Genomic DNA, 12,304 nt, shown 5'->3' with positions numbered 1-12,304 from the left:
CGCAGTGTAGACTGTTATTCAGCATTGCTGTCTCCTCAGGTTGTGAGCTCTTGTGATCAGGCCCCTGCTCCTCGCTACGGTCTCTCCTGTACAGTGAGGCCTCATTATACCCCTGTATAAGGATCTAGTGACGCAGTGTAGACTGTTATTCAGCATTGCTGTTTCCTCAGATTGTCAGCTCTTCTGATCAGGCCCCTGCTCCTCGCTACGGTCTCTCCTGTACAGTGAGGCCTCATTATACCCCTGTATAAGGATCTAGTGACGCAGTGTAGACTGTTATTCAGCATTGCTGTCTCCTCAGATTGTCAGCTCTTGTGATCAGGCCCCTGCTCCTCGCTCCGGTCTCTCCTGTACAGTGAGGCCTCATTATACCCCTGTATAAGGATCTAGTGACGCAGTGTAGACTGTTATTCAGCATTGTTGTCTCCTCAGATTGTCAGCTCTTGTGATCAGGCCCCTGCTCCTCGCTCCGGTCTCTCCTGTACAGTGAGGCCTCATTATACCCCTGTATAAGGATCTAGTGACACAGTGTAGACTGTTATTCAGCATTGCTGTCTCCTCAGATTGTCAGCTCTTGTGATCAGGCCCCGGCTCCTCGCTCCGGTCTCTCCTGTACAGTGAGGTCTCATTATACCCCTGTATAAGGATCTAGTGACGCAGTGTAGACTGTTATTCAGCATTGCTGTCTCCTCAGATTGTCAGCTCTTGTGATCAGGCCCCGGCTCCTCGCTCCGGTCTATCCTGTACAGTGAGACCTCATTATACCCCTGTATAAGGATCTAGTGACGCAGTGTAGACTGTTATTCAGCATTGCTGCTTCCTTAGATTGTCAGTTCTTGTGATCAGGCTTCTGCTCCTCGCTCCGGTCTCTCCTGTACAGTGAGACCTCATTATACCCCTGTATAAGGATCTAGTGACGCAGTGTAGACTGTTATTCAGCATTGCTGCTTCCTCAGATTGTCGGCTCTTGTGATCAGGCCTCTGCTCCTCGCTCCGGTCTCTCCTGTACAGTGAGACCTCATTATACCCCTGTATAAGGATCTAGTGACGCAGTGTAGACTGTTATTCAGCATTGCTGCTTCCTCAGATTGTCAGCTCTTGTGATCAGGCTCCTGCTCCTCGCTCCGGTCTCTCCTGTACAGTGAGGCCTCATTATACCCCTGTATAAGGATCTAGTGACGCAGTGTAGACTGTTATTCAGCATTGCTGCTTCCTCAGATTGTCGGCTCTTGTGATCAGGCCTCTGCTCCTCGCTCCGGTCTCTCCTGTACAGTGAGACCTCATTATACCCCTGTATAAGGATCTAGTGACGCAGTGTAGACTGTTATTCAGCATTGCTGCTTCCTCAGATTGTCAGCTCTTGTGATCAGGCTCCTGCTCCTCGCTCCGGTCTCTCCTGTACAGTGAGACCTCATTATACCCCTGTATAAGGATCTAGTGACGCAGTGTAGACTGTTATTCAGCATTGCTGTCTCCTCAGATTGTCAGCTCTTGTGATCAGGCCTCTGGTCCTCGCTCCGCTCTCTCCTGTACAGTGAGGCCTCATTATACCCCTGTATACGGATCTAGTGACGCAGTGTAGACTGTTATTCAGCATTGCTGTCTCCTCAGATTGTCAGCTCTTGTGATCAGGCCCCTGCTCCTCGCTCCGGTCTCTCCTGTACAGTGAGGCCTCATTATACCCCTGTATACGGATCTAGTGACGCAGTGTAGACTGTTATTCAGCATTGCTGCTTCCTCAGATTGTCAGCTCTTGTGATCAGGCCCCTGCTCCTCGCTCTGGTCTCTACTGTACAGTGATGTAGAAAAATATATATATATATCTTCTTGCACGGTTGAGAATCAAAAAGTAAAAGCAATGTTGAGGATAAAATAAATCTTGTTTTTAATTATTCATTTCAAAAAGTGATTACAAAAATGAAGAAAAGTAAGTTCATGACATGCAGTAATTATTTGAAGAGAAAACGAGCATTGTTCTTACATATAGTCTTGAGCAGCTGTCCGGGTGTTCGAGAGTCTCAAGGGATATGAGATCTCCTGAACAAGAGTTAGACCGGCTTTATATACTATTCTGACCTATAAATTACAACCACATATGGTGGCTTGCCACTATGTTCATAACTTCTTCCATATTAAGTGAACCGTAGTTATTTTAACAATATGCATACAGTTATTTATGCATTACCTTAGTCTGAGATATTTAAGCCTAAAGTCTGAGATCTTTAGAACCATTCATTATCTCTAAATAGTCACATTTTGACAGCTTTGACTATCTTGACCTATACATTTGACAAGAGAGACAGCTGTGTGAGCCAAGGAATCCAGAATAGCTCAGTCACACTCTAACCAGAGCCTCTGCTAGCTGGACTAGACTCTGTATGAGAGAACTAATCCATATATTTTTTATTATAGAAATACTGATATTTTACAGTCCCCCCCTGATTATGATTTGAGAAATATCATAATCAATCCTAACTCATTCTCTCACCATTCGTATCACATTCATTCTTTATTCTGAAAACCTTGTATCAACATCTGCCCTGAATGTCATCTGAATTTTCAAACCTATTGTAAAAACAAAAATTAGATCAGAGAGTTATATTTTTTTCGTTTTAACATCTCTCTTAAAATATCATCTTCCTTTTTCATTTCTATCTTTATATTCTTATAAATACTCCTAATTTTACACATAATAATTATTTGATATATTATACACAGCAAAACTATGATAAATAAAATAACGATCGGATTAGACAATACATTTCCTGCTGCCATTTTCGCTGAAGACTGTGACCAACTAGTTACAGATTTTCCTAAATTCCTCCACCAAGATGAGCCTGACATACTCGTCCATTCATGGTCAATATCATTTAGATTACCTTGTTCATGTCTAAATACAATTTCAGCTTCTTTTAATTGTTTTGTCAGCAGATTTAATAAACCCTTGTCTTTCTTTATTTCATTTGTCCACAAATCCCAAGGGAATTTATTGACTTGTGACAAATTGAACTGGATCGGAAGGATTTTCAGACGTCTTGAGCCTATTGACGTAATATTAATACTTCCTTCCTTCTTTGTGAGAGTTTTAACATTTCCCTCAATACAATATAAACCCATTGTCAGATTTTCGACATGTACACAAGATGAGAAGAATGCAGAAACTGCTTCTTTTCCTGACATGACTTGGAAACAAGTTTTGTTAGCGCTTACTGGTGTCACCAAGTCATGTATCGTGTGGACATTCTCAACTCTGGCATGACATGAGGTATGATTATGGAAACATGAATGATAAATGACTTTATCCTGGCCAGGTAGGCACATTACCTTGGAAACAAAATTTAAGCATGACGAAATGTCTAATTGTTCAATGTTTGTACCATCAAATGCAAAATCTGTGTACTGTAATTGATAATATAACAATTGTGTAGGGCTGACAGGAAGTCCCAGAACACCTATAGGAACAGGGTTTCTTCTCTTCCTGACACTGGAATCAGTGATGTTCCTACACAAATGTTCTGTTCACATCCTAACCACTTATTTACCCACAAATCTGTATGGTTTAACGCAAAGTTATATTCTATGGGCAAATTTCTTATTAGCCCTAAAGGGGTAATTCCACTTTGTAAGGCTTGTGCAATCATTTTCAGATTGGTGGAATATTCAATCTGAATTTCTAGACATGTTTTGGCCACTTGAGATTCCTGTTCACTTTCCATTAAAGCTAAAGTAGCATCTTGAAGATGTGATACAGAAAATCCCAATACAGTAGCAGTGTTCAAAACCATCTTTTCAAGGACTTGATTCAAACTTTTCTGAATCTTTACCCCTTTTCCTCCAATATACCCAATATTTTCCAGATCTGATTTAAGTGTATGAATGTCCATAGTGTTAATTAAACTTCCTACTGTTCCTAATCCCCCCAAAATACCTTCAAACACTCCCCTCTTACTCCTAACCTGTGTTGAAGTTCTTTTCCCAAACCATTGTTCTATTCCCATCTCCATGTTAGTGAGATGTGGTTGACACTGGGGATATCTAGAAGAGATTTTCCAGTTAGACATGTTAAAGGTCCATACCATGGTCAGAAACACTCCATCTCGTAACAGAGGTTTAGTTTGGAACTGATTGATCTGAAAAGGAGTAGATGGTTGAAATCTTGTCTGTGTGCATACATTATCTACTGCTGACCATATATTTACCTTTACATCTCTACATTGTTTGTAGTTATATTTCGTTAAAATGCAACATTGGTAAAGTCCAGAATCCTTAGGAGATGGATTATCTACAGAAAAAATAAAATCCTTATTTAACCATCTCACGTTACCGGATTGACCTCTGTGTATAACATTTGTTGGACCATTTGAAAAACTTCCCAAAAATGATTTATCTTTGGTCCATATTAACAAAGATTCTGAAGGTAGCTCTAACCTCGTGCTGCATTTTAGTAATAAAGGAGACATATTTTCTTGACTATATACTGCTTGTGGTGTAACCCTTACTTCTGGAGCTATAGTATTTGAAACTGTAAAAACTACAGATACCTGTACTTGTACTGGTTCTCTGGTTATCTGAAAATTCCATGTTTTTACCCAATCCTCGTCTCCTTCTGTAATAGAAAGAAATGCAGGATCTAAAACTTTCCCAAATAGTTGTGTCCTTAACCAAGCATCTGTTTTGGATGTTTCAACTTTCCCTTTTGCGATCATATCATTTGTAATGTCGCCTGACCACACAGCTTTCTCTTCACCTCTTATCTCTATATTCCAGAATAACACATCTGTAGGACTACATTCCCATGTGCCTGTCTTATTATTGTGTATATAATCTCCTTGTAACTGTGTGAACTTCGTCTTAGGTCCTGTGGCTGCATGTAATATTATGTCAGTGTCATGTATGAAGTGTAGCTCAATACAGCATTTTGCACCAAAACCCATGCAAATGTTTCCAGTAATATCTACTGAATCGTCCGGTATGTCCTCATCTATTAAGCTTTGTAGATTCGTTCCTCTTGGTTTCCTTGGATGTAAAGTTCCTTTGAAAAGTTCCTTCACTTCACTAGTATTTGTTCCATGGTGTGAAATATCTTCAGCGTAGATCACAATTGAAACAGTACAAAACAGCAGAAATGTGATTCCCATCAGATAGTAGCTTTTCCTGGGAAATGTCTTTTTCTCCTGAAGGATTGGTGTTGAATCCCTTCCATCAAGGACGTGGAGTTTCGTATTCCAGTTCTTATTGGAATCCATTTCTTCCTAAAAGAAATGCAGTATCATTATTTTGCAATATACAGTTTGCATTGATCAACATGTACCCACAATTTTTGTTGTCTGCGGGTATTTTTAACCACCTTAGATGCTCGTTGCACCAGAATCATCACTTGTCCCATGGTTTCGATAATTTCAAAGGGACCTTCCCAATTACTTTCCCAAGGTCCATTCTTCCTGAAAGTTTTAATCATCACTAGAGCCCCTTTCTTGAATTTGGATACATATGGTGGCTCCATTCTCTGCATTCTTGATGCAGCATGTGGAAGAATCGTTTTCAAATTTTCCTGCAACAATTGCAACCATTTGGACCTTGCAACAGCATCTTTTTGTGGTGTAGACAAAAATGGTTCATGAGGAAAAATCAATGGCATTTTTCTTCCTGTCATCAGTTCAAAAGGAGTAAACTGAGTTGTGGCAGAGGTTGTTCCTCTTACACTCAACAGTACAAAAGGTACTGCATCAACCCAAGTATTGCCTTTGTCCAATAACATCTTGGCAATTCTGGATTTTATTGTTCTATTCATCCTTTCCACAATACCAGCAGACTGTGGATGGTAGGGTACATGAAACTGTTGTCGTACCCCTAGAATAGCACAAACGGCTTGCATGATTTTTCCTGTAAAGTGACTTCCTCGATCAGAGGTGATCATTCTTGGGATCCCCCAAGTACAAAAGACATGATTAACTAATGCTCTAGCTGTAGACAAAGCATCATCTTTCCTGACAGGTAAAATTTCAACCCACTTAGAAAAAACATCTACCACAACCAATGCATACCTGAGACCATTTTTACCTGATGGTAACGGTCCAATGTAGTCGATTTGTAACGTAGACCATGGACCATCTGCAGGTGCGATTCGGAGTAGTGGCGGTTTCTGTCCTTTTGGTCTTGGATTAATTTGGGCACAAATGAGACATGATTGAACAACACTTTGCACTGTCTCTTCCATCTTTTCCCAGTAAAATTTCTCTCTGAGAATGCCTAACAATTTTTGTTGGCCCAAATGACCCAAACTTTCATGATTGTATTTTGTGAACTCAACCTGTAGATGTCTTGGGACAACAGGACGCAACTCCCCGTTTAAGTCATGACACAAAACCCCGTTTTCACAAACAAAGGGAGGTTTTGGATCAACCCGGGAAGCAACAAGAGATGAGTCTTTTTCTTGTTCTTCCGCAAAAGAAGGGATATACGTGTCTGTTCTTTGAACTGCTGAAACCTCGAGAGGTTCAGGTTCAAACACCTCTTCTCCTGTCAGGGCTGCCTCTTTGGCTAGCATATCTGCGGTTGCATTTCCAACAGATAATTCATCATCAGATTTTTTATGGGCCGGAACCTTGACAATAGCAAAACCATTAGGGTTTTTTGATGCTATCCTGAAAATTGTCTTCAGTGTGTCACTGTGAACAAGAGTCTTATTAGATGAATCTACATAACCTCTTTTTTCCCAAACTGACAAGTAATCTGTCAGTGATCTTACAACATAAGAGCTATCACTGTAGATCACAATGGGACACTGATCATCTGCTTCATTCAGCTGTAGTACCATTTTTACTGCTTCTAGCTCTGCTCTTTGAGCTGAAAAATGACTCGGTAATTTGTGCTTCACAACCTGTCCTCTGTTGGGATAAAAAATGGCATATCCTGAATAATAGTGCCCATCTGAATAGAATCTGGAACCATCTACAAAAATTGGTTCGTCTGTTACCTCTGCTTTCCGTCTGAAAAGTGATGGACTTGGATCCTGAAAAGACTGTAGACAATCATGAGTTTGTCCTTCATATTGCATCAGCTGAGGAAGAACATATTTGGCCTTGTAATCTACCTCTATTTGTTTGGGAGACAATGACAATAACCAATGAGCAAATCTCTGATGTGACACACCTGGGATATTATTCTCAAAGAGAAGTTTTAGTGTAGAATGAGGAGTTTGCAAAATGATTTTGTTGAACCCGACAATATGTTCGGTTGCTTTGACTGCAAAGTACACACCTACCAAGTGTCTTGCACAGGTCTCAAAACCTTTTTCAACAGGTGAGAGAAGTTTTGAAAAATAGCCCAAAATTCTCCACTCTTCTCCCTGTAATTGCAGCAATACAGCAGAAACAGATGTTCCCGATGTATGCACTTGCAAAGCAAATGGAGCCGAAGGATCTACTGTGGACAAAGCAGGTGCATTTTGTAAATTCATTTTCAATTGTTCAAATGAGGTTTGCTGTTCATCACCCCAAGGACCAAAGTAATCACTGTTTTCACCTTTCAAAAGATCATATAAAGATCTGGCCTTATCTGCAAAATTCTCAATGAAATCCCTTGAATAATTCATAAGACCTAAAAAATGTCTTAATGCCTTGTGTGATGTCGGAATTGGTAGGGAAGCAATTGCCTCAATTCTTTCCTGCAGTGGCTGCCTTTTTCCTGGACTCAACAGCACCCCTAAAAATCTGACCTCAGTCTGCATCAATTTGACCTTTTTGGTGTTCAATTTCAACCCTGCATCATGCAGCAACTCAAACAATTCTGTCAGAAGAGAAACATGTGTCTCTTTATCCTCTGTAGACAATAAAATATCATCCACATATTGCAGAATGCAATCAGGCCTCGAAAATCTGGATAATACCTTTGCCAATGCCTGATGAAAAACACTAGGTGACAAATGTGCTCCTTGAGGTAACCTGCAAAACAGATATTGCTCGTCCAAGAAAGTAAATGCAAACTTATACTGACAGCTCTTTTCAAGAGGTATACTGAAAAAACCATTGCTAATGTCCAGTACAGAAAAGTATTTGGCCTTTGCATTTAACCTTGCCATCATGTCATGAGTATCTGCCACAATTGGTGCGACATTGGGTGTATGCTTATTGAACATCCGTAAATCCAATATCATTCGATAAGAACCATCAGATTTCAAAACACACCACAAAGGATTGTTACTTACAGAATTAGCCTTTCGGATAACACCTTGATCTAACAATTCCTGTATGATCTTTGACATAGAGTCAATTGATTCTGGAGGCAATTTATACTGACGCTGTGGCGGGGGATCACGCCCCTCCACATTCACGATAACGTCTTTCATTGTTCCAACCTGATTCCTGAACTGAGCCCAAAGAGAAGGAAAAAGCTGTACAATTTCTGTCAATACCTTGTCATCATTAGTGTCAGGCCACAAATGGTCAGATGATACCACATCATTCAAGCAAATACTTCCAACATGGCTATAATCATTAGGATCAATGACTACCGGTTTACAACCATTGGAATCTTTCCAGATCACTTGATTTCCTAGGTCAACTACCCATCCGAATTTCTGCATAAAATCTGTGCCAAGTATATTTTCAGAATCACGACAATACCAGATGTCAGTTTCTGTTTTGAAAGAACTAGGTATTTCCAAAATCACATTGGGAACTAAGGTTGCTTTAGTTCCACCTTTTCCACTGAAACCGACAATTGTACAAACTGGTGAATCTGGGTTTAGCTTCAAATCAAGGTTTGTAACACTTAACTGAGCTCCTGTGTCAATGAGAAATACAACATTCTGGCCTGCTAAACTTACTTTGATAAATGGTCTTCCACAGTCATCCAATGTAACTCGAGTCACAAATTCCAATGGATGTGGTTCAGGAATAGTCTGTGATTGTCAGAAAGATGAAGGAGATGGGAGAAGACCAGTGTCCTTTTTAAAAGACCTTGGAATTCTATCCCTTGACTCTGTCTCCTTCACTGTCATCTCTCTGATCTGTCTGATTAATGGTGCATATGGTGACTGTGTTTGTCTGTTGGCAGTATGAGCAGGTGCAGATGATTGTAATGCAGGTGCGGAAGGTGTGGTGTATGATTTTGGCATGAGTCCGTTTTCCCTTCCAAGCTTACCTGTTCCTTGTGTACCCATCTCTGATTCTGCTCTCAAAAATTTCCTGCACTGCCACTTCAAGTGTCCAGGTATACCACAAAAATAACAATGGATATTGTTCCTTTGTGTAGTATTTTTACCTCTATGCTCAATGTAATCCCTGCTCTTGGAGAATACTGTGGCTCTAGGTTTCAGTTGACTGTCTTCCTTCTCATGAACTACCGCTATTTTAGCCTTGACCTGATTTTGTTTCATGGATCTCCTTATTCTGTCAATAAAAACTGTTGCTTCTTGCAATGATGGCTGAGTGTTAGCCAATTGCACTGAGGCAGGATCTAAGTACTTGAACTTCTTTACAAAAAATTTGATCATGGATGCCGGCTCTTCGTGAGGCCCGAGATCCATTACCATCCTATAGGCCTGTTCAAACTTTACCAAAAAAGAGAATGGGTCTTCAGAAATATTTGTTTGTAAACTCCCTAAAATATCAACTGTAGGCATGTCTTCTCCAGTTGTAAACAATACTAATTGTCTAAGTCTGTCTTCTTTTGTACTATGTGCCATTTCATTCTCATCATTTAATCTGGGTGTGGTCTGTAATCTTTTTCCCATATGTGAAGGTAACCAAACTTTGAATATTTTATTCTTTTGCTCATCATTCAGATTGTATTTGTCTGTGTTTGATTCAAAAGTGTCCGCATTATAAAAGGCATCCATCTTATCATTGTAATTTGGAATGTCTTTTACAATTTTCATTAGCTGATCGTGTATTTTCAGATTAATGCGTGCTGCTCTGTCATGTAATTTTTTCCGTTGTAATTCTACTGCCTCTAATTCCTCTACTGAAGCATCTGGATTTTGCATATTTGGTACAAATGATGACGCAGCAACACCGTCCTCCTGTTTACCTGTTGATCTTGTGTTAGCAGAAACCCTTTTTATATCTTGTCGTAATTTAGACAATAACTCTGTCCGAGTATCAATCTGATCTTCCAATTGTTCTATATGCTCTGACAAAATCAAACAATTTGGACAATCAAAGTAATCCCCGTCAGACTCTTGTGTGTCACCTGGTGTGTCAGTGTGATTAATGTCTTGTGTGACAATGCATGTTTTATAGGTGTTAGGTTCAGTTTTCTCAAAGACTAAGCTATTATACACATGAACTAGCTGCATAACATTCTGAAGTTTCCTTTGTAATTTTCTTACTGAGAAAAACCTTTTGTCAATTTTAACATTTTCTGCCTCACATTGATTATACAAACTAGACCATAATTGGGCATCCGTATGATTATGAACAAACTTGAAATCTATGTTACTTTTCTTAGCATAATCATGTATAAAATCCATTATATTTTTTCTCACCTATTGAGAGTCTTTCCCGTCAATGGATGGTCCTCTGTGTCCTTATGCAATCCTCAGATCTCCGTCTGGATGAGACGCATGCAGCTCTTTACGATCCTCACCCGTCGTCTTCAGGTTCAGTGTGATCCTTTGTGCCGTGAAATAGTGGAATTCCTGAGGAAGCTTGTACAACAGGTGGTTTTTTAGCAGAGTTCGTGCTCCCCCTTGCACAATCGAGGAAGGAATGCCAGCCAAAATTAGCACAAAAGATCAGTCTGGCTAAGGCTCGCCAAAATGTAGAAAAATATATATATATATATATATTTTCTTGCACGGTTGAGAATCAAAAGTAAAGGCAATGTTGAATTGAGGATAAAATAAATCTTGTTTTTAATTGTTCATTTCAAAAAGTGATTACAAAAATGAAGAAAAGTAAGTTCATGACATGCAGTAATTATTTGAAGAGAAAACGAGCATTGTTCTTACATATAGTCTTGAGCAGCTGTCCGGGTGTTCGAGAGTCTCAAGGGATATGAGATCTCCTGAACAAGAGTTAGGCCGGCTTTATATACTATTCTGACCTATAAACTACAACCACATATGGTGGCTTGCCACTATGTTCATAAGTTCTTCCATATTAAGTGAACCGTAGTTATTTTAACAATATGCATACAGTTATTTATGCATTACCTTAGTCTGAGATATTTAAGCCTAAAGTCTGAGATCTTTAGAACCATTCATTATCTCTAAATAGTCACATTTTGACAGCTTTGACTATTTTGACCTATACATTTGACAAGAGAGACAGCTGTGTGAGCCAAGGCACTCAGAATAAGTCAGTCACTTCTCTAAAGTAAGCAAAGCCTGTTAACTATATTCTGTATGAGAGAATTAATCCATATATTTTTTATTATAGAAATACTGATATTTTACACTGATATGCTAATTATGCATTGTGTTATGGAGCCAGTTTGCTGACTTCTAAAGCAGAGAGGGAAAAACTATGCAAATAGTTTAAATAATCAAGTAATGCAATAATCTCATCTCCATTCTTACCCTTTATGTAAACACTGAATGAGGGACACTTGTTAAGTCTAAAAATAGGTTACATGCCTCTGTATAAAGAGACTGAGAGAGAGAAACAGCCAGAGAGATTCTGCCAAGACATCTATACATCCAAAGGACAAGAGACAGGACAGCAGCCATATTTTCACAAGGGACATGGACCTATCATTCTATAGGAAACAACCTAGGGGTTTTCAGCCTCGGTTGGAAGAATACAGATCTGCTCCATTGACCATCACTGAACCATGGATACGTTCGGAGAAGCCAGATTGTGGTCTTTGGATCAACTGGCCTTGTACCTTGTATGGACTCAATGGACTGTCATCTTCCTACACTTATTGTTACATCCTCTCTGTGTGCGGGCCACAGGTGGAGTAGTCGACCCTGGAAGATGAAGCCAGGTTGTGATCCTTGGATCAACTGGCCTTGTATGGACTGTCATCTTCCTACACTTGTTGTTACCTCCTCTCTGTGTGCGTGCCACAGGTGGGGTAGCGACCCTGGAAGGTCTGAAGTCACAGCTGCTATTATCCCGGCGGGTTAGTGGAGGGTGAGACTCTGTAATGTCCACCATCTTGGGTACTGTGCTGGGACTGTTCTTTGTGTTATCTGCCTGTTTTGTAGTTCAATAAAGCATTGCCACACTTTTATCCTCACCCTGTGTTGTCTGAGTAGCGTTTTGAACATGTTAAAAGGAGAGCGGGAGTTCAGCAGGACAATGCCTGGTCCATGTGGTTTTGGCTAGCGGGCGGCGCTCATAGCATTCCGGCA

Source organism: Dendrobates tinctorius, unplaced genomic scaffold (genome assembly GCF_039654945.1).
Source record: "Dendrobates tinctorius isolate UK_male_01 unplaced genomic scaffold, ASM3965494v1 ptg000322l, whole genome shotgun sequence".
NCBI classification, from domain to species: Eukaryota; Metazoa; Chordata; class Amphibia; order Anura; family Dendrobatidae; genus Dendrobates; species Dendrobates tinctorius.
The sequence above is the reverse complement of the archived record's forward strand: the minus strand, read 5'-3'. Positions refer to the sequence as shown.